Source organism: Zosterops lateralis (genome assembly GCF_965231275.1).
Source record: "Zosterops lateralis genome assembly, chromosome: 6".
NCBI classification, from domain to species: Eukaryota; Metazoa; Chordata; class Aves; order Passeriformes; family Zosteropidae; genus Zosterops; species Zosterops lateralis.
Genome location: NC_139761.1, coordinates 50,684,716 through 50,712,407, shown reverse-complemented (window position 1 = coordinate 50,712,407; position 27,692 = coordinate 50,684,716). Strand labels below are relative to the sequence as shown.

Below are 27,692 nucleotides of genomic sequence, written 5' to 3'. Positions count from 1 at the left end.
GGCTGACTAGTTTATTAGAGACAATCCTGCCTTGTCCTTATCTTGCCTTCCCAGATGTAATCCAAGCAGAACTGGATTTAGGGCTTTTTCTGCACCCCTGTGCTCCACCTTGTGCTCCTCCCCTTCACATTTTCTTGTCCCACTCTCAGCAAACATGAGAATTCAAGGATGGAATCATAGCATGTCATGTTCCTGGTTGGAGAAACCTGCACTGTAATGTCCCTGAGATGTTTCAAAGGGAAGCATGTTCCTTGTCCTGCTGAAGCTTTAGGAGCCCACTGTCATTTCTAGTAGTGTGTGGGTAGCAATCTAAACCAAATCTCTACAGTCAGTCAAAAGCTGCAGCTCAGAAGAGCTGTGATTTGAGGAAGAAGATAACAACTAGCAAGTTGTTAAAGAAAGAGCTTATTTCTTGTTTGCTTTGCAATGTGAAAAGACTGGATCCCACTACTCCAGAGACTAATTCAAACTGTAGTGTGAGAAAACTCCTACCCCAAGGAAATTTCCACTTTAAGGGAACATAAAAATCCAAGCAAAAAAGCAACATGTAAGTTAGAGAACCAGGGAACAGGGGGAAAACAAGTAATTCTTTTCTCCTCTGATAAAATACGTATTGTTTGCCCCTTGCAACACTCCAGCTTACAGTTCTCTCATGTCTTCTAGTGCATGTGGGTGAAGGCTTTGACCTGAGGGATGATGACAGGCAGGACCAACTCACTTCTTGGACTAAATCATGAGGAAGTTTTTTCATCTTTAGGAGCAGTGTGTAAGGTATCCCTGCAGACAGCAGTGGCTGGAGATGCCCTAAGACTGAGGCTGGGCAGGATCTGGAGACAGGGACTCCCAAAAATCAGTGCATAATGGAGAGGGGCAGCAATGGAGCACATCAGGGGAGGATGGATGAGAGCAGAAGAGCAGCCACTGTGAAAGGCACAATGGAGGAAGAAGTTGGAGCAGAGGAGAAGGCAGCAAGGATGAAAGTTCATTTTCTTCAATGATGACAGATTTTTGGGGAATTGAACTAAAATCTTCCCTTCTGAGGAAACTCTCGGATCTGGAGAGCTCTGTGGATTGGTAATGATGTACACTGAGTTTCAGAGTCAGCTTCCAGACTGAATGTACAGGGCAAATGGCCATGCTTTCTTACTGATAGAATAGGAACAAAAATTAAATGCAATAGAAGCCAAACATAATTTTCAAAGTATTTTCCTACTTTAAAAAGCCAGAAATTTAGAAGGTTTATTTTGTAAGACAGCAACAGGCAACACGTGAAGTACTTCTAAGGAAACACCTGTGTTGTGTAAAACCAGTAACATACCAGACATAACATGGGTGGTAAACCAAACTTTTAGTGCTCTGCATAATTTCATTAATTTTTTAAACTAAAATTATTTAATTTAAAAATATCAGCCTATATTTGTTGAAACTTTGTTGGTGTCCTGTTACTGACAACAATTCTCGTTTAAAAGAATAGGTTTTTACAACTTTCTTCCAGTAAACCACATCTGGATTTTTAACTTCATTAAAAGTTTTTAATATGTTTTTATATCAGACTGTATTGTAATGAAATTGTTATTTATCTCCAGATTTATCCCATTCCTCCTTTCTGGACTATCTTATATTTATCAGGGTCTTTAATTACATTCCTCTACTAGCTGACCACTACAAAAATTGAAATCCTCACCACAAATCTGTAAAAATGTTTCCACTTGCATTGGGAGACAAAAATAGAATAATTCCATGTCTTTTTGGACGGATGCCTAGCTGAAACTATGCAGGGTTTGACTGACAAGAGGATGTAGTCTTTGCTGAGAGCTCTTTCTTTAAGGTCCTTTTTAGTCTTCAGGAACATTTAAGTAGATGAATGAAGAGAGGATTTATGCTAGTTTCCCTTCATTTTTTGTTAACTCTGCCTGCTTTTTTTGTAACTTTTGTCTCCTGCCACAAAATCTTTTCAGCTCTTCGGGCTTGCTGAATTTATAATCACAGGCTGGTAAGTAGTAACTTCAGAGAGTTTTGGGTTGAAATGGCACTCTATTCTTTTGTGTACAGCTGTGGTAGAGGAATAAAACCCCTTTGTGCAGATAAGGAAAAGCAGAATTATTTAAATGCTCAGTATTTGCCAGGGTTATAACTGTAAAGTGTAGTCTTTCTGTGGTGAATAAATGCAGTTAACACACAGCTCAGCCTGGGAATGCAGTGGAGAGGCTTTACTTGAGTAAGTTGGGAATTGTTCTGCATCTGAGCGAGCTCTCCTCACTGTGCTGCACGGCACGTTATCCGTTTCCTGGGGAATGTGGATGGGAGCTCACAGCACAGCAGGTAATTGGCTGCTCCAGTTGGAAAAGCAGAAAAAGGGTGTTTGTTGGTATATACAGCAAGAAAGTGAGGACTAATGGGAATGGCTGCTGGGTGATAATATTTGTGCATAGTCTTCTGAGGGGTCTGTGAGATTAAATCTGTGCAGACACTTTGCAAGGGCAGTGAGTGTGTTAAACGTAAAGTTTAGGCAGCTGAGCAACTTTTTCTGTCAGTGCATTTTGGACTGGAAGTTTCATGCACTTTGAATGTAAGAAACAAGGTGAATATGTGATAACAGCTTTTTTCAAATGATTTCTTCTGCTGTTCAGGGCTTGTGTTTCTGTATCTCAGCATACATTTTTGTGTTGTTACTTTATTTTGAGCCATACCTTCATTTTATGGCAACAGTCTTATCTGATGTCTGTGGAAAGCAAACATAGTTCAGCCTTTAGGAACTTTTTTCTGTATTTCTAAACCTGGCATATGCTGAGGCAAATATTTCCTCTTGGAAAGGGAAAGCTATTACTGGGTTAGGTATTTTCTCACAGCTGCATATGTGGCAGTTTCTACAGACAGACTGAAAAAAAGAGCTGTAATGGTATATCTATGGTTTTTGTTTAAAGTGGTCTATGGCCAGGTAGGGTGGGGAAGTGTGTTGGCAGTGTAAAGACAGATGTAGCCAGATTCTTCCTAGAACAGGGCCATTTTCATGGAAACCTTTTGGTTCCCTGCTTTTTCTCTGCTACCACACTTTAACTAAATTAAGCACGTGGTTTAAAGTCGAGGCTGATAGATACTAGGATAACATCAAATCTAATTTAATTTTCATAATAGTGTGTAAAAACTCCCGTCTATCTGGGCTTTGATATTCCAGAAACCTATGCCTATGGGTAAATATGTATGATGGATCTCACTGGAGCTGCTTGACACAGGAATGTAATATTTACTTCAGTAATGTTTGCAGCTTTATGTTGCAGGATTCCAGTCCTTGGACAGTTTGATTTTTTAAATTTGTTTCCTGAAAATCTCACCAAGAACAATGTACACTGTGTTGGATGCTGAAATTGGGATGCATTTGTAGAAATACAAAAAAATTAAATATTTTATGGGTTTGGTAGGTCTACATGGCTGTATGTTGGGAGAATACTTGCAAGATTGAAAAATAGATTATGCATTTTTAGTATTTTACTATCTGTAACAAACAAAGGTTTGTTTCCTCCCCTTTGGTAAAGAGGAAATCCCAGTGTTTCTTTGCTTCTTTTATATATGCTTGTACTCTTTGAGGCGGCTTTAAATTTTCATCAGTGTCATATGAGGTAAAATGTGTATTAAAGCATTAAGGAAAATGGGGTTAAGACATACACTGTCTAATAAAAGAAATTAGTATTTTTTGGCAGTCCTCCTTTGGCCTCTTTGATTTTTTTCCAGAGGGCACTGACATTGCTCCTGGTTTCTTTAGGGCTGCCATTCTGTGTGTGGATGTGTTTTTCACCTACTGACCTTTTTTATTTGTTTTCTTGAATGCCAAATACTTAATGTGTCATTTCTGGCAGAAAGTTCTGGTGATCAAAGAGGAAACAAAACGGGCTTGAAGCAGGTTGCTGGAAAGGCACACACAGGATGGCACAGCCATGGAAAGCTCTTTTTATTTCTCCTGCAGGAGTTGTGTACCAGTCCTCACATTGACTTAATGAACACAGGAGGAAGCACATATTTTTGTGGGCCTGGAAAGCAAATGTGGTTTCAGAGTGCAAGGTTTACTACCAGGATAATCAGCTAGAGTGGCACGAGTGACAGCCTGCCAAATTTCTTTTGCCTCCTGTGTACCTGGCCCAATTAACTCCATTCTTCATTCTTCAGTCATCTCCCCAGGTAGCTACCTGGTCTTAATGAGCCATAAAACTCATGGCTCTGGTCCATATGGAAATGTCTTGGGGTGTGGGGGGTGTCTTAGCTCTTTGTAGGGGTCTCTGAGAGTGTCAGAGGCAGCAGTGCTGTCCAAAAGGAAATTCAGAGGATGTACCTGTGCCCTTTTCCTGGTTACTGGGAGAGTCTCATTGGGTGATGGAGGCTGTGAGATGAAGGCTGGATTTGTTTGGGAGAGCTGCACAGAGGACCCAGTGGAGTAACTTCAGCTAAGCACAAAGGGAAGAACTTCAGCTGGGATTAGATACTGCTGTTCTTATCTCTTAAATAAGATTTTTTCTTTGCTCCTGCCTGTCTGCCTCTTCCCTCCCAAATGGAGATTAACCAGAACTTTTCTAATTGGGTTTGTAAATGAATTGTGCTCAGTTACAAGTCCAGCAGCTCAGTTCTTTCCCTGCCATGGCCCCTGTGCTTCCTGGACTCCAAGCCTCTATCTGCAGAGCTCCACGGGGTGGGAGGTAGCAGGGGGCAGATGGTCTGGTGAAAGACAATCATTCCACAGACTTCAGATTCCAAAGACAAAGCCCTAGGAAGGCCTGAACTTCTGCAGGTGAAGCTCCTCAGGGAGGGAAAGCACCCCATGCTCTGATCCCAGCAGAAGGCAAGAGATCCACAGCTTTTGGGTAGGCTCATGCTTGAAAACATTTTAGCAGGCTTGTGACCTTTAAAAGAGATTAGAGCTAGCTATTAGTTCATTTCTAGCTCCAATGTTCATTTGAGTGGGTGCTCTGTATTAGCTGTGAATACTATGCAAGTGGTATTTCATAGACATTGTGTAGAGCCAAGGAATGTATTTGATTACCTATAACAATTCCTTTGGGTCTTCCATGGAGATGTACTCAATTAGGATTTTATCCAGAGACTCAGAATTAAAACTATTGATTGAAACTGGAGTAGATCACTGGGACTCTGCAAAAATTTAGGGCTAAGCCAAACTTCTCAGATCCTGCCTTCCTCTGCATATTTCTGAGTATCCTTGAAAACCAGTTGCTCCCATGAGGACTGAGAATTGGACAGTTGGATTTCTGACACATATTTTTCTGGGAAAGCTGAGATGTATTGGGATAATACACCTGCTCTGTGTCACTCTATGTCATCTAGGAAATTTAGAACATTTTGTGAATTTAAACCTGCCCAGCTCTCCTGTCATATAGAAAAAAACCTGTGGAATCAAATTTACTTCTCAAACATGCTTATTTTTGCACCTTCATCCTCAGTTAGCTCAAGGGACAAAAATCTTGTTTTGGTGGTCCTGAGATCTGTCACATGGAGCTTCACAAGAAAATTTCTGATACCAGAATTCCAACTTATCAAAATTGCAATAATTCAGAGTTACTGAGAAGTTTTTTTTCCAGATCTAACAGAGACCGGGGAAAAGCTACTTCTAAACACATGATGCTGTTTTTACACCCTCACATCCCCAGACTCTGCACTCTGGCAGAGTCCCAGTGTGGTCAGTAGAGCCCTATTAATTTGTCTCTGGCCAAGAAACGCCCTCATAATTTTAAGTCATATCTACATGAAATAATAATAAAATCTGTGAACTTGTATCATACAAGCATGCCTGAAAACAGGGATAAGATTAAAACCAGAGGTGCTGGTACCTGCCAGATAAATCTAGTGACCTCTCCCTGCAACCCCAAACTTACTGACTTCTAGAACTGGTAGGGAAACCCAAAATGGTGGTGGGTCACTGAGGGTTCTGATGCTTCTTGTGTTCTTGGTTAGAAGGGAGTTAAAACTAGTTCTGGAAGTGAATTGAAATATTCAGAGTAAATTTTCCAGAGGGGGCTGTGCTGATTGAGGGTGGACTTTGCATTTTCTGCTGTTCTCCTGCTCTCTTAAACTGTGAAAGGTGTAACAAACTCAGTGGCTGTGGGGGCTCCCAAGGAATGGCTCACAACAAAGTAGTTTGTTATTGGCCTAGTTCAAGCATTCTCACAAAAAGTGAAGCCTGGCTTTGAGCTGGAGCACATTCCCAGGCAGCTGCGAGCTGTCCTGCATGGCCCATGCCAGTCTGTCCAGGTCAGGATTCTGGGGAGCAGCACCCACATGCTTGATGTGACTGAGAGTGTTAGCTGGGACACAGATTATTCTCTGCAGGGGAGCAGGGTTAGTGAAGACGTTTCACTGTTGTAATTTCAGCAGAGCAAACAGGGAAAGGAACAAAATTCAGACCATCTGGGCAGCATGAGCTCTATCTCCCTTTAAAGGTTTGCACACAAGAAGACAGCGCACCTTGTCTGAGGCAGAAATTCTGGCTCTGGCCAGGGTTTAAACTCCCATTTCTTTCCATAGCTATGCACAAGTTACACCTCTCTCAGCAGCTCTGTGTCTCCCCTTGTGAGGAGGAGATGGGACATGCTTGGGTGTGGGCGTCTCGTTACTGCTCATGCCAAGAAGCAGATACAAATGCCTCTCCAGAGGTATGTGCCCTGTCTGGACGAGCTTGATGCCAAATGTCCCAAGCCACTTCTAGCCCCTGTTTGGGGGAAGAGCAGTGCAAGGATGTGGTAGATGCTAGGAGAGGCTGAGTAAGTCACTGGATGATTGTTTAGGCTTTTCATTGTAGCTTGATGAAGATGCTTTGAAGTGGTAGTTCCTTACGGTTCTGTGAAAAACATGTGCTTTGGGAAAGAGAAAATGAGTAGGCTGATAGACAGCATGAGGAGGAGAGTCTGATCTCCTATACTTCTGTAGTTATACATATATTCACTATTCCTTTTTGTAGTGGTTTAAATGTTAGCTGTCAGGTCTTAAAGGGTAACAACTTCTAAGTACACAGGCTGTAGAAGTGGGGAGGGCAACTTGCTTTTTGTTCCAGGTTTTGCTGTGGGGCAGCAGCTGCCAAGGTCCTGGTGTGGCAGGGAGGTCACTTCCAGGGCCAGACCAGAGAGGCGAAAGCAGGAGTGCTGAGCAAACCTTGGCAAAAGTTGATCATCCCTTGGCTAAAGCCTTTATTCCTCTGGCCTCCTGAAGGTCTGCTGAGGGAGCCAGAGAACTCATGCAGCTCTGCAGCCAGCAGAGTTAAAACTCACCCAGGCAGTATGGCTGTCTCTGTTGTCTTATTCACTCTGAAATATGTCATCCCATGCTAATGACTCTTTTTACATATGTCAGAAGTGATGTATGATTGATAAGTAAGGATATTTCAGGTGTTGCCTTTGATGCAGTGTCAGTCAGAGGGTAGCAGGGTACAAGCTGTGCTGGCTGAGCCCTTGCTGCAGGTGGGAACAGCTCTGGGGTCCTGACTGCAGCACACCGAGCTGGTGACAAGGCATAATACCTTACATTTAAAAAATGTCTTGGAAACATTTCTGGAGAACAAAACCTATTGCAAGTAGTGTGTTTCCAGCCAGTGAGGGCCGCTTTAGTAATAGCTTTTCTGTTAGGCTAATTTCTGTCCTTAGGAGGAAGTGGCTTCCTTCCTCTCTTCATTTAATTCCTTTGCCGTGTTGACCTTCACCTGTGTGACTGGCTCCCTGAAATCCTCTCGGGAGGATCAGTGTCAGTTCTAATAAGCCAGCTGTCACTTTATACCAAACAGAAAGTAAGTGTTCCATTTGGTAAACGGGCCAGGAGAACCCAGAGGCTTTTTCTACCGTCCTCGGGCTTTTTTTTTTTTTCTTAGGGGAAAGTGTTTTTACTTTGACGTGGCTGAAAGTACGTAAAGCGGATTTGAAGCTGCAGATTTAAGTGTCTCGAATGAAGACTGCCTGCCCTGTGAGGCTTTTCTTTATTTATCAGCTGTGCTGAAACGCGATCAGAGGCACAGGGTCTGGACACAATGAGTTTTCTTGTGTTTCCAGCCAGAAGATAAGGGATACGCCGTGTAAGGAACACACTGGGAATTTCTTTCCTTTAGAAAGCTGCACAGGAAGACACAGGAAAAGTAAGATTGTTACACCGAGCTCTTGGCTGCTGATGCAGGGTGCAACACTGCTTCTTGTTGGGAGTTTTGCCATTGACTTGATTGTGAGCAGGACAGCTTTTCTGTCACAGCTGGTAATTTATTGCTCCCCTTCTACTGCTTTTTGGTGCTGACAAGCACAACCTGTGTCTCCCCACCAGCTTGCACAGGTGGGTTATATTGACACCACTAAGCACAGAAAGTTATTTGAGAGTGGGAGCGAAGGGGAGCTCTGTATTTTTGTGCCTTTCACTCAGTAGCTGGTGCCTGAATTCAGCAGCTTGTGGAGCACAGGCTTCAAATGATGTCTGACAAATGAACTCAGTCACTGACTGACCACCACGGGAGAGCACCTTGAGACAGGAAAAGCAAGTGGCAGCTCAGGCGCGCAAGAGGAAGGCCATGGTCCTTTTCCATGAACCTGGAGGTTGTGTAAGTATGGCTGCTTCTGGGATTTGACCCTGTGGTGGGGACTTTGGAGCTGGAAGGAGGGGTTGTGTGTGGAGTCAGATGAAGATGATGAAGGATTGCCCCTGGCCCTGCAGTGAGGCTCTGTGAAGCCAGCCCCTCTCCTCAGGGGATGCTCAGCTCTCAGGGGAGCCTTTGGCTCAGGGTTCTTTGGAGGTACCTCCACAGCATTGCAATGATATCCCACAGACTTTCCCCCCTCCCTGTGGGCAACCTCCCAGGAGCTCTTCAAACTTCTCCTGTCACCGCTGTTCCTTTGCCAACAGGGGCTAAGGGACAGCAAGCTGCTTAGTGCCTGTTACAGGAGGCTGCCCAAGCTTTACCCTGGAGATGATCCCTTCTCCTTCCTGGCTGTAGAAGTGGGGAGGGAAACTTGCTTCTTTGTTCCTCTGGGTATTTATTTTGTCCTTGTCTCATGATCTGCATAGGCTGGAGGCTTAGGGCCAAAATCTTTCTTTGTTAGCACCTAAATTTATAGTCTAAACTATGTGTTTTCAGTAACTGAAATAGATATCTGAGAAGGATTTCAGGATATTTAAATCTAGTTAAGTATCCAATATACCATTCCTCAGCCTGAGTGAGCTTTGAAGCTCTGTATGTATGACAAATATATATCTGTCTTCTCTGTGTCTTCCCATGTGTGGGGAAAGGCCTTAAAAACTTCAAATCTAGAACCCTGTGCTTGGCCCTGCTCTGCAATAAGAAAACTGCAAAAAAAGAGCTCTGGCTTTGTTTGCTCAGATTTTGTGTTGGATTTTTTCTTGGATATCTTCCTAAGGCTGTGACTTGCAGAGAGTGGTGAGTCTGATATTTAATAGAGGTGTTTTGGTGGTTTTTTTTTTTTTTTTTTTTTTTTTTTTTTTTTTTTTTTTTTTTTGTCTCTTGGTCCACTTCAAACAACTACAGAAGGGGCTACCTAATCTTTAGACCTGCCTCCTCTCCCAAAAACTTCTGGCCACAGCAAGACTGCACCTTAAACAAAGTACCCAGTAGCCATTAAGCCACACAGCTTTGAATAATTGACTTTCTCAACAACAGCTGAAGTTTGTGGTTTTTCAAGTGAATGGAACTGGAGCTCACAGAATCATTGTCTGTTCAAGGCACTGCCCAGGTGGGAAGTGGTGCTGGGTAATGAACCAAAACTTTCTGCATATTTTTTAATATATATAAATGATAGCTTCATTTTCAGGAGATCTGCGATTGAATTTGTTTTAAATGAAAGTGTGTATATAAGTATATGTCTATACGAACTAATACATGGAATAAATAACAAATAATCAGCCTGAAAAATGTGTAAGCAACAGATGTCTTTCAGTATGTGCTACTTGGATGTAAACCTAGAAAAACAAAAGAGGTTCTTTTATGGTTAGAGCTCATCATGTAAGGAAAATAATTTGTAGACTTGGTGTAGTCCCTTGCTGTTATAGTTAGAAAATAGGCAATACACAATTCAAAAGGTAGTTTAGACCTTTTACCTTTGATAAAACTTGGTCCATGTCCCTCTCTGAGGATGTGAGCACAGCTGCTAATTAGGAAAGTAAAATGTTTCCTTGTGTAGGTACAGGGCTCTGAAGACAGTTAATTTAGTATGCTCTGAGAGTACTGAAACTGGGCCACAGAACACTTGTTGATGTTTAATCAAATTGTGATTTATGGACTCAGACTTCCTTCTGAACTTTATATTACTTAGAGCCTGTCTAAGTGACGGTTTCTATCCTAGAACAAGAAGCCCATTTTGAAGTGGTATAGCACATTTTTCATACACTGAGCCTATCTATTGCAGAACTTTTCCCTGTCTCAGATGTAGGGATTTTACTATTTGTAGCCTGCATGCATGAATTAATTAAAAATATAGATTTATTTTTTTTTAGCAACTTGTGATCTAGATGTAGGTTTAAGGCTGTATAATCTTGGATGTTCTAAAAACATCTTGGAGGAGCAGATTTAAAACATCAGTATCCTCAAACTGTCTCATTTAAAATGTTCTCATTGTTTTTGGCTGGAACACCACCTTACTCTCATCCTTTACATTAGCCTTTTTACAAGTCAGTTGTGAGAAAGCTTTCCTGGCCAGAAAACTCTGTTCCATATGTTAAGGATTAACTGGTTTAGGAACTTTAGGACTGCATTTCCCTTTCCTAACTGTATTCCTCAAAGAATGCTGTAGGTAGGAATCCAATCGCAATCACTGAGTGTGATGGTCCTGAGTGCCCTGCTCCAGAGGCACCACCTGTGCGAAGGAGTAGAGCCCTTGGGAAATGAGTTACCATGAGAAAACAAAAAAACCCCAAGCCTCAACTGGCCAGACAGTCAACATTGGGTGATTTGGTGAGGAAATCTAAATCACTGCTTTTTAAATCCAGTCTTATTTTGAAATTAGTAATGTGTTTGAAGCTGAAATAAATCTTAAATATGCTTCCTGGTAAAGTGTCCTCTAAGCTTTCACTGCTATTTTTTTTCCCCCCTCTACAAATGGAAAGGCAATTAACTGCTTGTGAAATGCAGGATTTGGAGAGTAAATTGATTATGTACTGGATGTGCAAACCTATCTCTGCATTTACAAGCTGCAACTGAGCTTGCAATGAGTAACTCTTACCATAACTAGGCATGAATATTTGCATCGATTCCCACTTAGCAGTTGGTTTTCTATTCTTTGGAAGGTGGGGTGACTAGTTAAATAATTTATTTTTTTTTCCTGCTCAACTAGAAATAGGTGCACATGTTAGCTGGGTTTATTTTTAGGGGGGAATGGAGTATGAAAAAAAGAAGCTTGGCTCAAAATTACTGTGTGAGTGGGAAATGTGTTCCCAAGTGTGTGTTAGGATTAATACAGCCAGCACCTGTGAGAGCCTGTTTCAGTCAGACAGCGGATGCTGTAAATTCCTTAGTAAATAATTTGCAGCTAGTATTCTTCTTCTGAGTGTATAAATCTGTCTTTTCCACATCTTTCTTCTTTTAAGCCCCCCCAGATCTGCTTTCCTTTTCTGTCTCTAAAATGATCCCCAAGCTCCCACTGTATGTTGATCCAAAACAGAATACAACTTCTCATTGAGACCTTTCTGTGTGCAGCAGAGATTATCTCCTGTTGGATCTGTTAATCTCCAGCAAAAGCTGTGATTTTTTTTTCAATTATTTCCAAGATTGCCTGCAGGACCCAGCACATGTTGCAGGAAGGTCAATGATGAAAGAGACCTGGGTACTACACACAGGTCCAAAATGATGAAAGAGACCTGGGTACTACACACAGGTCCAAAATGATGTAAGAGTAAATTGCAGTGCTGGTGAGTGTCTTGTTGGATTGAAGGGTGGCAATGTGACCAAAATAGTCATTGTCTCTGCCTGAGTGTCATGGAGAGGGCTTCGTGCAGATGTGGAAACAGCGAGAGGAAACGTAAATTTCCAGGACTACTATGAAGTCCTTTGCTCACCTGTTAGTGTTGCTAATAAAGTACAACAGTTTGGTCACAGGAATGAATGTGCCACTGCTGTGTTTTTTTTTTTTTTTTTTTTTTTTTTTTTTTTTTTTAACAAAGATTGGGCAAATACAAAAATAGGGAGGACAGAGGTGCTGCATCTCTTTCAGTTTGATAAATTAAACTTCTAATGCTTCTGGATCCTCCATACTTCCATCATGGTGGTGAGTGGAAGTCAAACCACCACCTTAATTTTAATGCTGCTTTGAGCATAGTAATAATGATGGTGAGGTTTGATGAAGATTGACAGTAATGTTCTGGTTGCAGCACAGGTCTCTGTCCAAACTAAAGTCAAAGGTGGAGTCAAATCCTGCTCTCTGGGTGCTAAGGATTGCATTCTGTTACTGCACTAATAGATAAGAGAGGAATTTAATCTCTTTACAAAGTAGCCACATTCAGTTGTCTATAGGGATTTATTTTAAGACAAAAATAAATAAATAAATAAATAAAGAGCCTTGTTCTAGAGGTGAAAGGAACAATGGGACTTCACAATCCTATAAATCACTTTCCAAAAATGATCCTCCTCATAACCTACATAGGGTGAGCATTCTTCTTGTCTCTTTTGAATTATAACTTTTAGTGAGAATGCAGGTGCCCACTGTGCAGTGCTCAAGAGCAGTGCTGAAGCTCATGGATTAGTGCTCTGCCCCATCTCCCACTAAAACCCCACATTCACAGGAAAAATGACCTGGTGGCAAGATGTGATCCAGATAGTGCCTTTGGATTCAAGGATATTATTTTCTTTGTCATGGTTCCTCAGTGGTTTCCATGGATAAACATGCCATCTATATGAGGTGTGCATTTTCCTAGAGTGAGGTTATTTCACAAGCACCTGGTGGCAGATTTGGAGTTATTTCTGTGCAGAAGTTGGCAATCATGCCTCAAGGACAGACAGAAGAACAGTTTTAGATTTATTCAGGTTCCTTATACCTTGAGTTCCTCTTCATGGTTTCTGCCTTAATGATCCTAATCAACAGCTCTTACATTTAATATCTTGAGATAATTTTGGCTTTTCTCTTTAAATCTTGCATTTTTTTGAACCCAGATAGGAAGTTTCAATATGTGTTTCTATTTTCAGCAGAATTTTATCTGTCATTCTCAAAACCTCAGCACAACAAACCACATCACAAAATAATAGTAAATAAAACTTATTTTAAACCAAACGTAAACTTTGTACAATATTGTGAATCTCTGTACCTTTTTGTCAGAGTACAGTTTAATGGGCTTTCAAAATCGAAAAATTAAATTAATCAGATATATTTCTATGGAAAACAAGTGAGGCACTTCTTACCACATGAATAAATTGTTCCTTTAGAAAATTGGTTTGCACCATTATGGCTTCAAGTACCATTTATGTAGCCTCCTAATGAGAGGCCTCTATAGCAGCTAACACAGCAGGTATGGAAAGGGCTCAAAATTCCCAACTCCTTTCAAAAGTGAATACAGTGTGTCAGAAAGAGGAGGAGAAGGGGAAAAGAGTAAGGAGCTAGAACTCTTTAATAATAATAACTGTGAACTAGCCTGGAGAGAAAAGTTCCTATGAAAGGACAATATATAAAGAGTTTTTCAACCTGCCTCAAGTTTTTTTTTTTTTGTTAAAAATAGGTTTAAGATTTATAAAGATTTTTTTTCATTTAGTTTTTAATTTTTTTTTTCCTTCTCTCTCTCCTCTCATAGCCTAGGTACCTCCAAAATAAATAGAAAGAATAGACACAGGGGTAATTGGCTTGAAGAAAAGGCGATGGGGAGGCAAAAATTGAATAATATTGCTAAAGGAGTTACCTGAAGGAGGCAACTGGCCCATCATATTGTTGTAAAAGTATTATCTGAGTTTTCAGGCAGTATTAGCTCAATTGCTTTGTTAGTTGTTGCATATGCTAAATATAAGTAAATATAACTCTAGAATTTGGAGAAATAATGAAGTGCAATTTTATGTGCCAAATCAATACGCTTATTAGTTGTTATGGATTTGATTCCATAAACAAAGTGCCCATGGGTGGAGATGAGATCATATCTGAAATACCAGACAAACTCTGTCATGGCTCCAGGGCTCTGCAAAGCAATGCCTGACTCTGCAGTGCCTGCCCCTCTTTGACCTGCCTGATGGCTGGTATTTTTGAAAAGAATATTTCAAGTTGGTGGTGGATGTTCCTCTTTTTTTATTTTTATTTTTTCTTCCTTCCCAGAAAGCCCAAAGGCCCCAGGCCAGGGTCTTCATGGAGGGGAGACTTGTAGTTTGGCTGGCTCAACCTCTGATTTACTGAGACTGAGCTGCTTTACAATTTCCAGTAAAAAACAAAAAAAGTACTTTTTATTTTTATTTTGATTGCTGTGGAGTTTAACTGCCTCAAACTGGGGCCAGCCTTTGTTCTGTCTTGCAGTTAAGTACCTCTGGCATTTATGATAGCCTGCAATTACTGTACAAGCTATCATTTTTCCATTTCAAAAGTTAGCATTTCTCCATGCTTGCAGCATTATCTCAGATGCCACAATTATGTGCATCCTCAGGAGGAGGAAATGGCTGTGGCACATCCCATACTGTGGTGTGGTGAGTGTAGGGAAGTGTATTTTGGGGCTTTCTGCGATAAGTGTTCTTGTGGAGCCAGGTTTTCATAAGTGTCTGATGAGAAAAGTTAGTTCACAGCATGTACTTGTAATGCCTTTCCCTAGGAAGATTTGAGGCTATCAATTCTCAAGTGATTTAAACATAAATCTAGGAAAGGGAAATACAGGGTAGATTGTAGCAAAAATAAACTAGTGAATACCCAAAGTCTCATTTAGCCTTAGATGCACTTGAGAACATGATCCAGGAGACAAGAAGGACCAAAAGGTGTTTCTAAGCAGGCAATGGTCTCAGACACTTTAAAACAAATGTGCAAGGAGAGCACTTCCTATTGGAACTACTGAAAGAGCAGGTTGGCTGTGGCAGACCTGGGAAAACTGTGCTGTGCTTGATTTGTTTGTTCTGATTTGCTCTTTGGCTTCTTGGAATTTTTAGAGTTCAAGCTCAAATATGTGGTACCTACAAGGAAAGCAAGAATAAATCCCTACCTTGCCTTTTTGCCAGGGGTTTGCTATTTATTTTTTCAGGCAATATGCAATCTGCATATGACACAGAGCATGTGGGAAGACAGGGATTTCGTCATTGATCTCAGATGAGCTGGGTTCCTGATGGCTTCAGTGCTCTGGAAACTGAGGGATATTTGCAGATGGATTTGGATTTATAAGATCTGCTGCAAAAATAGATGCAATTTTAACAAAACCTTTCACAAGAAGCATATAAATTCTTCTGCCTTTTGCCAATGTATTAACTAAGGATGTTGAAAAGTTATGTCAATCTCTCCTCTGCCAGGAGCTGTGGGGGAGAGCTGTGCTACAGCCTTTAAGTATGACAGCTTTCTATTCTTGTAGAGTTAATCTGTCAAGTGAGTTTTTTAATGAGGAACTTTTTACAAGTATGTGGATTGTTTATTATACAAATGTAGTACAGAATCACTCTTAGTTTATTTTTCTTTAATCTTAACACAGAAATTAGTGTAACCATGCTCAAATGCTTTGATAGTTTGGTGAATTAGGATAGCCAAATACTTCAGTTTTTATTTTTTGCTCTTTCATGACTTTGAGACAGCTGGGAAATGCTTCATTCTGCAAAAAGGGTGGAATCAGCTGTGTTTATTGTTGAACAATATAGTGCTGATTTGCTGAAGAAGAGATTAAAAACCCAGGGAAATACAGTCCTAAAGCTTGGCTGACATCATTTTTGGCACCTCATTTGATATAGAAAGTCTTGTCTCCTCCTCAAAGTCCTTTGGAGTTCAGGACAGGCCTATCTTGTGTTCAGTCTGCTTGTCCTGCTCTGTTCCATGGCTTTGCTCTCATCTGGTGGAGGGGAGGCTGCAACCCCTTCCTGCTACAGCATCACTGCCCAAGGCCTTCTCTCCCAAGGACCACACACAGAGTTTTATGTGGCTTCTGCTGCAATAAATCACATAAAGCAGCCCCTCATACAGGGCTTGTAAAAGCTGAATTTGTGTTTTGTCTCAGTGGTGGTCTGGATAGTGCTGGTACTCCATGCACCTGTTGGATATTAATAGGAGAAAAATTTTAAAATTTTTATTTTAAATGTTGTCCATTTGAGCACTGCCATGGAAGTTGATGACACTTTGAAAAGAGAGATTTGCTCTGCATTTTAATTTGTGCAGTTAATGGTGTTTACATGAGAAGTGGTTAAATGCACAGTGGTTTCTTAACGTATTTATAAAAATACAGTGGATGGCCAGTTAAGAGAAATTAATCACAAAATGATGAAAAGTCTAGTAGAAATGTAACTGAGTGAAAATATATTCAGTTCTGTGTGTGTGGGCAACAGAGCTGGTGAATGATGTGGAGCACAAGGCCTGTGAGGAACGGCTGAGGGAGCTGGAGAAGAACACAAATACATTAAAATATAAGGAAACAGTGAGAAAACTCTTGATGCTTGTGGTTTTTCCAAAATATTCTTCTGAAGTAACAGAAGTGATGCAGAAAGGGTCTTTGAGAGTGTTTGAATGTTGAGCAGTTGGCCAAAGTTCAGTGCATCCCTCTGTTGACAGGGATCCATCGCAATTCAAAACTGATCAATATTGGTTCACAAGCTGAAAATACTGGTATGAAACCTGTTTTGTCTCATTTTATGTAGGTCTAACTTATACTTTTCTGCAACAGCACCTTGAAAGTTCAGCCTTTTAAGTGCCACTAGAAATTATAGGCAGTAGTGTCATTAGATCAAGGTAGGTTTTTTAACACTGCAGTTTCAAAGGAGTGATCTCTGGTCCAACTAAAACTTTGGTGATGAATGAAGTGCTTGTGCTGACAAGAAGTTGCTAGGTTTGCTCAATAATTTTTTTTTCATTTTATTTAAAAGGAGGGATACAATCTTACATCCTACCAGATTTTTTTTCCCCAGTAACCTGGCTTTCAAATCACAGTGTAAGTTTTCGGGTTTCAAAATACCCATTTGTGCCAGTAGTTTCTGTACAGGGGAGCAAGGGCTGACTGATTAAATTGCAAATGCTTGTGAGGCACCATGCTCTGGCACCCCACAGTATGCTGACACAGTGCTCGTGTGTTTGGACACTGTCTTTTCCCACAGATATGTAACCCATTGCATCACCTCTTTTTACCAGAACAGGACAGGATGTGCACAGATGCTTTAGGGTATTGGTAAAGAATGAAACAAACTTGCATATAAACAAAAAAAGCCTTTATTTTTTTCATCCTTGTTCTCTTTTCTTTTCCTTTTTTTCTAAATGGTAAGCTAATTTTTATCTGAGCTTGAGTTGTAAGTTCATTGTTCCTTGTTTAACTTGTTATTCGCAAGATCCTCTCCACTTGTGCTATTTTTTCTATGTGAATCAATGCTTTCTTTTGCAAGATAATCCTTTGCCTACAACTACATATTTTTGGTACTGTTTCTTCATTGAGACGCACATCTAAAGACTTGGTGGCTCTGCATTTTGTTTCTAGTGTGAAATCTGTGAAGATCTGTACAGCCCATTGCTGTGTCTCTTTGTCATTGGAAATAGATTGCCAGCTACAATCTGTGTGTATTTAATTTGTCTAAAAAAATGTGTTGGCCAAATTTTCACATTTTAGAGTTATTCAATTTACCCTAATGGTCTTTAACTGAGAGTTATGTTCACACAGTAGAGGATAAAATAGACTGAATTTTTTTCTTAGAGCTATTAAGTTTTTGAACTTGATGAGTCCACGTCTAGTCCAGAAAATACAGATTTTTGAGTGTGTCCAGTATCTCTATCAAATCTGGCAAGGAAGGCTTAGATTGCTTGAGGTTATTGGAAGACAAAGGAGTAGTGCAAAGTGAGGAATGTGATTATTTCTACAAGGCAGAAACTTGCTTTATTTGACAAAGGACATGTTTAAACCTTAATGAGATGATTTGGCTTTAAGCACACGCTCTGTATCTTCTTGGCTGGACGTGCATTTTGCAGAATCAGGGTGTGAGTGACTCACTGGGCTGTACAAGATCCAGCGACAGAAAGGGACTAGTGCTCACATCAGTCATGTAAAATGTGTCACTTCCAAAGGAACTTTTAGGGGCAACAACTTCCATGTTGACTTTAGGGTAGATGGGCAGTGCAACCATCCCCTGTAGGCAGTAACAGAACGTTCTGATCTAAGCTCTTGCATGAGGGATGTGTTCTACTCAGTGTTGCTGGAACTGGGAGTTTCTGTACCAGATTTCTCTTGAATATCTTCAAGAGTTGTGTCCAAGCCTTAGAAACCATTGGTGCTCCAAGCATCCAAAAGGTGGAACAGCAGCTGTGCTGAGACAAGCCAGAGGTGCCCCATGCACCAACTATGAGGTGTTTGGCAGGGTTAAAGGCAAGTGCCAAAGGACAACACAACTGATTTCAGTGGAGATTCACAAGCAGCTTGTCAGAGAAATGCTGAGGTTGCTGGTCCTAATGTAGCAAAGCGTTTCAGCGGATGTCAGGTTTTAAACATGTGAGATTTTTCATTTTGTTTCATATGAGCACCCTTAAGTAGTTTGCTGGATTGGGATCCTGGCAGGACTGAAACCTTAAATATCTTTGCCCATTAAGCAGCATAAGTTATAGCAAGAATTTCTTTGGATTTGCAAGTTTTCCTTAAATTCTCTAACAGAGTTATACTGTTTCTCTATTCGTAGTTTCTGCTTCTTTAAGAGCTTGAAAGAATCCATTTGGTTTAACAATATTTAAGAGTCTACATTTTCTTCCTATTAGTTATGCAAATGTGTTTAAAGAGTTGGGAAAAAAAAGAGAAATCAATCAGCAAGCCCCACAAAACTAATACTGATTAAAAATACACCTCTTGTGGAATTTTGAGGCTGTCCATAGGAAAAATTGCGGTCTTGTCAAGCAAACCATCACAGAGGAGTAGCTGTTTTCTGGCCTGCCAAAAAAAAAAAAAAAAAAGTGATTTTGAGGGCTACATTTGCACTTAGTGTGGAGGCAAAGATGAAGCACATCTAGCAACAGTTCAGCTGAGCTCAGCTTATCTGAGCTGTAAGAACTCACACTTAACAGCAAACCATCATAAATGATGGATTAGTTCCTCTACACAATGAGTGCTGTTGAGCTTGATTCTGCTTATGTTTCATGATTGCATTACACACCTTTGTGTCTGTCTGGTGGTGATGCCCTTCTCTTTTGTGAAGTTTCTTCACGCTGTTTTTGTATATTATTGAAGAAGGAATTGGGAGACTGGATAGCAAATAACGAATGCAATGCATTTTTCAAGAGGTGTTAGTTGTTTGCCAAAACTAGCTGAATTGAATGACTTTTCAGCATAGGGCAGCATATGTTTCTTTTGGCTGATGGGGAGAAAGCTGAAGCAAGGCTGGGAAAGCTCTCATGATTCAGGCAGCAGGACCTGGACTGTACTTGCCCAGTTTGCACTATTGTAGCTTGCAGGTTTCCTGTTGTTCTTCCGAAACAGATTTTTGCACATTGATTGAGAGTCTCTTTTGGCTTGAAAGGAGGGAGAATACAGCAGTATTTCAGTGCATAAAGTGTGTGTCCCAGCTGTAGCTTCTGTCTGCCCAGTTAATGAATCTGCCTGAAGTAGATGGACTTCAGCAGTTTCCAATACTGAAAACTAAGCAAGAAAACAGAGGACATGATTTCATAAAGAATTTTACTTAATAGAAAAAAGAGTCTTTAAATGCAGATTTTTTAAAAATAAAAACTATTACTGCTGTTTCTCCAGCTGGACAGATTTAAACTTGTAATTACAGAAGCACACCAAATAAGCTGTCCCCCAAAATATGATATTACTTGCCTCAGTCACAAACCTGACTATTATTTTGAGGTTGCAAAGGTTTTTCCAAAGGGATGAATTTGCCCTTTCATTTCAATCCCGAATATTCCATTTTAGTAATGAAACGTGATCTCAGCTTTCATTCCTTGTTCCAGTGGAAGAAAAAGGAGTTATGCTTTCAGTATTATGCCAACTGCTGGTCAAAACTTTGGTTTATTGTCTGAATCTATGGTGGTATCTAAATTTGCAGGTATGCCAGTATTCACAGGAACTGTGAAATAAGTGGAACCCTGCAGCATCCATGCCCTTCCTGGCGAGTGCATTAATTCAATGATGGTAAATGTCTCTTGGAGCAATTGTTTGACCTTAGATGTGCTAGTTTGTCTTTGTTCAGGTTACTGGAGGGGGAGTATGGGGAAGATGTAGAAATATCTTGGCCAACATGTATGTGGGTTTTAAGATTTTTTTTTTTTTTTTTCTCTCAGTTCAAGTTGTTGCACTCAATGCAGTATGAGTGTAAAGTATCTCTGCAGGGCTAAAGCATTTCCTGCCCTGCAGGCCTGCAGGAGGCATGAATACACCTAATAGTCCTACAGAGAGCTTGAAAAAGTGGCTTTTGGGATAAATGTCTGCTTGTTTATTGGGATGGATTAAAAGACAGAAAAGTAAATGTCATGTCTAAGTACTAAGATGTGCTGCCATGCTGTATAAAACAAATTGAACTTTACATCTACATTGCATTAGTGAGCTGCCTTCTTTGCTGTTCGCAATTTATAGTTTTGAAAAATACTTTCAAGCCCTAATATGAGCATTTCTTTAGTCACATAATTTGCAGGAACATTTTATGGTTTAAAAGGAAGGGATCCTTTCTTATTCACCTTTTGGTTTGTGTCATTACTTTTTAAATTTCTTGCACTTAAATATGTTCACTTCGTCCTGTAACTGTTACAGGACAAAGTGAAGGCCTAAGTAAAAATCTCAGTCTTTGACTGGGAATGAACACTGCCTTCATTCACAGTGATAAGAGTATCTGTTCTTTGTTTTCCTTAAGTCAGAATATTTTAATTATGATAGTAATTAATTTCTTTTTTTTTTCTACTAATGAAATACCAGTTAATTTTATTGACATTTTGTGCAATCAAAATTTTTTGTACTCAGCTCACAGTTAATGGTTCCTAAAGGTTATGGATAAAGTTGCAAAATTTTTGTAAGAGCAGCTAAAGGCTTTTCTGCTTTATGACATCTCTAAAAATAATGTTGATTTTAAAATTATTCTTCATATACCTTATTTAATAGTGAAAACATTTGCAATTAACTTTGTATTAAAAAAATATTATTTATTAAGAATTAATTACTAAATTTTATCCTTCTAGATCATATACTCTTAGGCTGTGCTGATCCTACAAGAAAGCAGCTTTTAATTTTCCCTTGGTGATCCAATGCTGCAAGATAAAATCCATGTACAAAGGAAAAGAAGTGTAGCTTGAGTACATTAAAGTTTTTCTATGGGGCAGTGGTACCTAGACAAGCTGCATTTTCCCTGCAGTTTTCTCCCTTCCATTTGCTGACTTATAGTTCACTGCCTACTTCAGGGCAGAGTGTAAAAATTCCAGAGAAAGTAGAATAGCTGTAAACTTAGATTAAAATAAGTGGCTCTAGCATATTATTTTTAGATTCCAATTCTCTATAGCAAGAGGAGTGAGCCATATTTTCAGTTGGTATAACATGACAGTACTCTGTGATTGCTATCTCTTGTTACTATCCATGTTGTCCTCCAGTAAAATAGAAGATGTTGATTTGCTGTTTTATATTCATAATCAATCTATATGAGAACATTGTTTGACTTCAGAAAATTAGTTTCCTAGTTCCTGTGTCTGATGTGAACTTTGTTTGTTCTGGAACCCACATTTCACCCAGAAAATGAGTGTCAAATTCGAAAAATATTTCTCTTTTTTTTTTTTTTTTTTTTTTTTTTTTTTTGTGATGCTTCTTAATTTGAAAATCTGATCCTTTGAATCTGATCTTAATCTGATCTCTTGAGGCTTTTTGTTCTTCAGTATCTACTTAATGAGATCTTCTGGCACGTCAAGGAAAATAATATTTGAAGACTTGTTCACTAGAATGAAAGGGCCTGTTGATAATTAGCTGTCTTTGAAAGAGAGATGGAATACCACCAACAGAATGAACAGGTGGAAAACACAAGAACTTTGCTGTAATCAGAAACAAACCAGTAGAAAATATTGTGTGGAAGTCTTTGAGGGCTGGCTGGGTTATACACTTTCCCAGGCATTGTAATTAGGCAAGCCAACCTGTGGAGAGACAAGTGCATGAGTAATGAAAACTAGGTCAATTTGTTCTCAAAGATCATGATCTGAGTAGTTTTCAAACATGAACTTTCTTCATATAAAGCAACTTCCCTGCCAGGCATGCACTGCATAGCATTTGAGCATGCCTTTTCAGCCCAAGTGCACGGGAGTTGGGAGTTTGATTGTAGCAATAGTGGACTGACCTTTTGGTATTTCGTTTTTATTTTCTGGCTTCTGTTTGTTACAGGCCAGGTAAGGTGTTTCAGGCTTGGGTGGTTGATTGTTTTCTTTAAAAAGCAGTATTTGTTATGTGTCACAAAAAATCATTTTGATGTTGTGTGATGGAGCAGGCAGACTGAAAGAGTTGACGTCAGCCCCTGCCAGAGCACTGACACACTGAAACGTGTGCTCTTGTTTTTTTGAACTTGTGTCTTTATCAGCACCAGTTCAACACATTGATGTGTAAACTGTCAGAGGCAAAAGCCAGCTCCTGGGAGCCTGCAGCAGTAATCCCAGGTCAGGCTCAGGGCTGTGCTTCTATTTTCTTTTCAAGCTGTGGTGTTTAATGTCAGTCTTTATCTTGGAGCCTGAAGAGTTTGTGTATTGGATTCTGGAGCTCTTGTTTCAAAGATAGCACTGAAATGACAATTTTACCTCTTGCGTGTTGGAAGAGGCTTTAGTTTTGGTTTGTTTCTAAGCTTTTTTTTTTTTTTTTTTCCTTCTAACAGAAGAAAAATGAAGATAGAATACCCAATGTGAGCTGGAAACTTTGGTTTCCTTGGCTGCTTCTGTTAGCTAGCCAGCAGGACATGCTATATCAGGGTGTAGATGTGCTAGAGATTGCATTTAGTAGTAGTGAAGACAGTGATGTGCCTGCTTTAGTCCCTCTACACACACTGCTTGCAATTATAAATGATATCCCACCAGAAGGTCTGAGTAGCTGCAGTAGCACCACTGAGAAAAGGAAGGCAGAAAGTGAGCTTGAAACCCTCTGTGTAGTGATTTTTGCACATTTGATCTGTCGTGTCTTAAGAAGCACACTTTGATTTTTCAAGATCTGGTTTCTGTCCCTTACAGTTTCTCCTTACTCTCTCCCACAGTCCACAGCTATTCTGCCAAATAGAAATGAGAAAATATACTAACTGTGTCTGTAGTGAGGAAGTGGTTTGCTTATAAATGGTGACCATATGAAACCTATAAATGCTGATACCAAAACTATAGCTGATTATACGGATGTGGGCCCTGGAAAAAGGAAAATGGGATCTGTTTGCTGGCCAAAGGGAAACATCTTGTTGCTGCCTAGGCCTTTTGCCAAGGCACAGCTGAAGTAAGGTTATTTTAGGTGTGTGTTGTGTGAGAGCTTTTTGTCTGAGTTTCATATAAGTTCTTGTAGGAACACAGCTATGAGCAAAGATCAAGTCTTGGCTTATTTCTCATTTTCATGGACTTGCAGCTGAGAAGGTGAGTGCATGCTTTGACAACTGAGCATGGAACAGGGCTCCCAGTGCTGAGTTAGTGCTACTCAGCCCCCTGACATGGCTATGTGGGAGACAAAGCTCTGGAGACTGTAGAGTGCTGATATCCACAGAGCTCCATCCTCCCTGCCTTCTCCAGGTCTCCAAGCTATCCAGCAGGGATCTTCTTGCCAGCCCTGAGTCAGAGCAGCTTTTTAACATAAAAACTGTTTTTCATCCTGGGAAAATCTGGGAACATGAAGTGGATAAAAAGCTGGAGGTGAATTTCTCTAGAAAGATTAGGATAAGGTGAAGATGAACTTGTTAAACACCACTGTAGAGTTAATGAGGTGCAGAACTTTACACTCATCTCTCAGATTGAGATTTTCTGTTGAAATTCTGTCATCTTTCCAATTTATAAGGTATAAGCTTCAGTACTTTTATACCCACATTATTATTTTTTTTTTTTTACCTGGGACATTTGCTGTGATGTACAAAATCAATAGATTTTCTTTAAAGGAAAAAGCAGCGATGAATATTCAGCAGTTGTAAAAATGCTCTTGAGATTACCATCTAATAGAGGTGAAATAAAAAGTAGAAGCTAATTAGAATTCCAGAAAATGGGATATTCATCTATTTATAGGAATTTGAGTCTTTATATGCCAGGTTTTATAATTTAGTGTTCAGAACATCCTTGATTTTAAGCACTTCTGGAAGAATCATTAAATGAAGGAAAAGTAAGAGGAACGCTAAAAGAGCCAAATTATGTTGATTTACAAAAGAAAAATGCAGCCAACATGAATAGCAAAATATAATGCTGTGTTATGTCTGAAATGTGCTCTTATCGTTGCTGAAACATTGGCCCATGCCAGGGACTCACTGTCTCCAGCACAGACTGATGTCCTAAGCATGAGATGCAATGGCACTTTTCATGGTGCATCTTCTTTATCTTCATGGTCATTTTCAATGAAAGTGCCTCCCCAGCTTTTTCTTTTATATCTATTTTCTTGCATTCTTTTTGTATTTGAATGCTCTTGCCTCTCCCATTTCTAACTCCTCTCCTTTGGAGAACATTTGTAGGACTTATAAAATGAAGGCGATCTTTGGCTTTGACTCGTGAAAATGCAAAAGAAAGTTTCAGGACTTCCACTTCTATAGACACATATTAAACAGCTCCTGACATTGTGGGAGACATGGAAACCCTCAGGAAATTGTTGTACTCTGTGTTTGGTTACATTAAAAATACCCTGCATTTAATTTTTTTTAAGTCTAAACATGTATAAATTATGAAATTAGTGCTGTTATAGGGTGACATACTCAATATCACTTTGAAAATGTTGCCTGTTTTTATTTATCTAAGTATTTCTGTAGCTAGAAAACCATGTCAAGGGTTTTGGGAGGGGGGGAAAAAAAGCTCAAAATGAACCTAAGGAAAGTTTGATGTTATGTAAGCAGAGCTGGGCTGTTCATGTCACTTACCCATGGGACTGTTTTCCAGCTGATGTGTGTGCCTGACCCTTAATGCCTGTGAATTGTGGTTGATGCAAATGCAACGCCCCTGCCTAAGGTGGAATGAACTTGTACACTGTATTTTGGTACAATTTCACTGATATGCGAAGGGTGTCCAGGTGCTTTATAAATAACACTTGCAAACCAGGTCTGTTTGTAGCAGTTCATGTCCTTGTGCTGGAGAAAGCTGTGCACAGGATGGACAGGGCCCCTGCAGGGACAGCAGGGACTGGCAGTAAGTGGGGATGAGGACATGAGCTGTGAGCATCAGCATTCCTGCCTGTACCATCCCAGAGGAGATGATGTCCAGTGACTCATCCTAGGCCAAATAAGTTCTTCCAATCACTGCTCTTGTATTTTCTTGGCAGCAGTATGGGCCTGTTTTCAGGCCAACTTGGCTGTGTTGTCACTGCTGGTGGGAGTGGCCCACGGAGCTGAGCTCCCACTACAGCCCGGCCCAGGGGAAGGAAGAATTCTCCCTGAAGAGCTTAGGGAAAACTCAGCTGCAACATTGGCTCCCCCTGCCTCCTCCACTTCAGCATCTTCTAATTTTTGCTGCTCCAAGCAGCCTATTCTGAGCAACTGCTCAGAACCTGAGCAGCTGAGCAGAAATTTTGTACACTCAATATTCAGTTTTCAATAGTGCTTGGTGTAGTTTTAACCTATAACAAATTTACTGGCAATGTACCTGGAATGTATCAGTTCCTCTGAACTTTCCTGTTTGGCAGTCAGGGGGAATTTTGGCACAAGAAAAATATAAATGTTCACTATTTGGTGTAAAGAAATCTATTTTGGTGAATTAAATTTTTGAAAATGTGGATCCAAGTTCACACTGTCCTTGTGTTTTGTCAACTGTGTTTTTTCAGGTTTCCTTTTAATAATTTAGCCTTCTTGTATCTTCAAGTGCCATGCAAAGTGTTTTCACTCCTCTTATCTATGGAGGACTGGCTCGAAGTCTATTTTAACTCGGTGCCTTTCAGGCAGGTGATTTTTTTAGTGGAAATTAACTGTGGAATGTTTCAGAGGTTCATCACAGGTTTGAAGGATTTAAGCCCAAGCCACTTCCTTTTGCAGCAGAGGGAATGTCAGCAGATATGTTTAGTCTGAGAGCAGGAGGGTGAACAAGGAAAACTTTGTATGAAGGGAAGTAGGTTGAGCAGAGGTAGACACCAGGGATTGAAATTTCAGAGTGCTGCTTATTAAGGCCTAGAACTGTTATTACTATTACTTGTATTACTATAGCATCTGAAAAGTATTTAAAGGGGAGGAGATTTTCTGCAAATAATAATGGACAAATCTTTGCCTAGTAAAAATTTGCATAGCATATAGCCACTGAGAACCTTGACTAAAATTTTCTTGTTTGGTTCTGGTAGAGCTAGAAGTTAAAACATAATAACTCATAAGAAGATGAAGGTAGCTAGAAAAATAGAAGCAATAAGAATTTGTTTTCAGAAAATGAGATCTGGAGCCATGGAAATGTGATCTGTTGCACTGAAATGCAACAATTCAGGAGTTGTTGAGTAATCTGGCCAGCACTGTTGGGGACCAAATGACTGTTAAATTTATACAGCTTAGTTGTGGTAAGCTGATCTTTGGACAAAATTCATCACTGCAAGCAGCCAGTCTGGATTCCTTGCTCATGGAAGTGAGCGAACACATGCTAAGAGTAGGAGAGATTTCATTGTGCCAACAGCTTTAGAAGAATTGAATAAAATCGGGGGGGGGGGGGGCGGAAAAAGAGCACTCCATTCAAATGCAGCCTCTGAATAGAGGTACTGGCAGCAGTTGTATTCTCTGTGGTGTGTGTTCCTTGCAGTACCCCAGCAAACCTCCACTGCCTGGCACAGATAAGTGTAGTTCCCATTAAGCTTAGCAGGAGCTGAGCTTGCTGAACTTGGCCCTCTGCCTGTAGAAAATTAAATGTGTTGGCCGGTTAGCCAGAGGAAAATGTTCTTCTATTTGGGGTGCTGGACACTTGTTCTGAGGCATTCTGGGCTTGCAGAAGAGAAAAATTCTCCAAAATTAGGGCTCGCCAGGAGGGTTTAGACAAATTGCCTATTCCTTTTTTCCCCCCTCAGATAATTTCTGGGAGGCCTGAGAGTCTCATAAGCATGGTCACTGGCAGGCTCAGTGCACATGGTGGCCTGTCCTGCTCCGTGGACTTCATGTTCCTGTCCATAATAATGAGAACTACTTGTTCATTTTCCCTTTTATAAGGCAAAGGTTTGACAGGGGACAGCAAAGTCACAACTTCTTTTTTTCTCCAGGTGTTGTGGCCAGACTTGTTTACACAGAAGGGATTATAATGTGTATGTACTCACACCCCCTTCAACTCCTGGAAAAAGAGATGAATGTGTGGTAAGATTCTCAAATCAAGGACTGGTTCTGAGTTATTGCAGTGCAATCATTCCTTCTTTTTTCTGGGCTCTTTTTTAGCCCCAACTTGTTCTTTATTTGATTATCCTTCTGAATCCTTCTCTTAATTTGTGAGGAGCTGTTCTGTCCTGTCCTGGGATTTCATAAATTGAAAATACCCCACTAC

General features: G+C 40.2%; 1 protein-coding gene across 1 annotated transcript in view; it reads left to right on the top strand.

Annotated features, from left to right (window-relative positions):
- Positions 1-1,891: 1,891 nt before the first annotated feature.
- INSC (INSC spindle orientation adaptor protein) overlaps positions 1,892-27,692 on the top strand; it is a gene marked incomplete at its 3' end in the record, with an annotated part of 126,389 nt that continues 100,588 nt past the window's right edge. The window contains exon 1 of the mRNA XM_083864222.1: positions 1,892-1,993. The remainder of the gene's footprint in view (positions 1,994-27,692) is intronic.